This window comes from Amphimedon queenslandica, unplaced genomic scaffold (genome assembly GCF_000090795.2).
Source record: "Amphimedon queenslandica unplaced genomic scaffold, v1.1 AMPQUscaffold_10487, whole genome shotgun sequence".
In the NCBI taxonomy this organism is placed as follows: Eukaryota; Metazoa; Porifera; class Demospongiae; order Haplosclerida; family Niphatidae; genus Amphimedon; species Amphimedon queenslandica.
This window is the reverse complement of record NW_003549250.1, coordinates 1-2,285: the sequence shown is the minus strand read 5'-3', so window position 1 is coordinate 2,285 and position 2,285 is coordinate 1. Positions and strand designations below refer to the sequence as shown.

At 30.1% G+C, this 2,285-nt stretch overlaps 1 long non-coding RNA gene across 2 annotated transcripts in view; it reads right to left on the bottom strand.

Moving 5' to 3' along the window:
* Nucleotides 1-1,253, bottom strand: part of LOC109590112 (uncharacterized) — a 4,972-nt gene extending 3,719 nt beyond the window's left edge. For both annotated transcript variants that reach the window (XR_002189148.1, XR_002189149.1), the window contains exons 1-2: nt 1,194-1,253; nt 1,086-1,132 (exon numbers count right to left, since the gene is read on the bottom strand). This is a non-coding gene — a long non-coding RNA (uncharacterized LOC109590112). The remainder of the gene's footprint in view (nt 1-1,085; nt 1,133-1,193) is intronic.
* Nucleotides 1,254-2,285: the final 1,032 nt, after the last annotated feature.

Below are 2,285 nucleotides of genomic sequence, written 5' to 3'. Positions count from 1 at the left end.
ATGTAATAAAAATTTGGAGGTGATTTCGGAGCCATTTTCGGAAAAAACCATGGGCTATAGTACAGGGTACTTTTCAGATTTTTGACATTTTCTTAAAATGACTATAACTTGAAAAATTGAAGTCGGAATCAGCTCAAACTTTCTATACAGCATAAGTACATCAATATGTATCAGAAAATGTAATAAAAATTTGGGGTGATTTCGGAGCCATTTTTTGGAAAAACCATGGGCTATAGTACAGGGTACTTTTCAGATTTTTGACATTTTCTTGAAATGGCTGTAACTTGAAAAATTGAAGTCGGAATCAGCTCAAACTTTCTATACAGCATAAGGACATCAATATGTATCAGAAAATGTAATAAAAATTTGGGGTGATTTCGGAGCCATTTTTTGGAAAAAACCATGGGCTATAGTACAGGGTACTTTTCAGATTTTTGACATTTTCTTGAAATGGCTGTAACTTGAAAAATTGAAGTCGGAATCAGCTCAAACTTTCTATACAGCATAAGTACATCAATATGTATCAGAAAATGTAATAAAAATTTGGGGTGATTTCGGAGCCATTTTTTGGAAAAACCATGGGCTATATATAGCCTTGGGTACTTTTCAGATTTTTGACATTTTCTTAAAATGACTATAACTTGAAAAATTGAAGTCGGAATCAGCTTAAACTTTCTATACAGCATAAGGACATCATACTTTATACATACATTTCAGTACATGTAAAATTCCATATTACTTGAATTTAAAAATTTTCAAACCATAGATAACTCAAGTTAATTTTACAATTTTAATCTGCTACAAATTTGTACAAATAGACAAAAATTCACACAAGTGAGTTTCACAGAAAGCTATATGACATTAAAATTTTTGTGTTTATAGTAATTATGGTGAGGCATTTCTGGCAGCATAACGGAGGTGGGGTAATTCCATCATTTTTTCAAAAAAAGGTTTTGAAAAGTATTTTTATCTGTTGCTAAAGTTGCTCTTATTCTCAATTATAAATTCAACATAACAAAGATCAAAATCACTTTCACAAAAATAATAAAGAAAAAACAAATATGTGAAAAAATTACATGACCCACCTGCTAGCAAGGCCCCAACCTCCACTCTAATCCTACCTCAGTTAAATCTATTTATTAAATGTTTTAATAAAAAATAAGTACTGACTATATTTTAATCATAATACTAACCTAAATAATATAAGGGATGATAGGAAAACAATAAAATTGAGAATCTCCGAACAAAGAAAATCCGCCATTTTAAATATGGGACATTCACGTTTTTTCACGTGGTTGGAGTATCCGGAAAATAAAAAAAAATCACTTCAATTTTTGAGTTATGGTCATTTGATGTCCTTATGCTGTTTAGAAAGTTATACCTGTTGTTGATTAATTTAATTGATTAATATTTATTATTATCATATTACAGGGAAATGGCTCCATTGTTGGATTATGTTTCTAAACTAAAAGAAGCCAGAGAAGTTCAGTGCAAGGGAGTTTACTGTGGAATGCCACAATATTACTTGAAATAATTGATCATCAGTGACTGTGTACTGCAATAGGTCAGAAAAACATTTTAAAGTCCTTTACTAGATCACATGTACATGCAACCATACTCGGTATTAATTGCATTATTATTATTATCATTTATTATTATTATTATTATTATTATTACCATTACCATTATTATTATTATTATTATTATTATTATTATTATTATTATTATTATTTTATTAGTTGTTGGAGTGTATTTTGAAGTGGGACCAAGTGATGGTGAAATCAATAATATTCCATACATATATCCAACTGTTAACAAGACTACTGATGTAACTCAAATTCAGGTAAATATATACTGTCTGATAATGAATGAATGAGTAAAGGTCATTAGGAGGAGTTATATTCTTTTAGTATATACAATATAATGTGAAGTTATTTCTATAGACAGTACTGTATACTAATGATAGGTATAGAGTGTGTGTACAGAGGGTTCGTGGAGCAGACCTCATATCAATAGACAGCCATACAATGATATCCTGTTATTATTATAAACCTTGCATATATTAATATAGTCAAGTACAGTATAGTATCTCTTTTGTGAGGTCACCCTCTGGTTCCAGGGGAAAGGGTGATCTTATAAGAGGAGTGGTTTATCATCAGGTGGACAATATCTTAGATATTAGAGTAAATGAAAGGGATAGGAAACTTCCGTTCGCGGCAGGAAATGCTAGTTACCCATACAATGATAATTTCTCTATTTATAGGACTTTTTTCAATTTTACAATA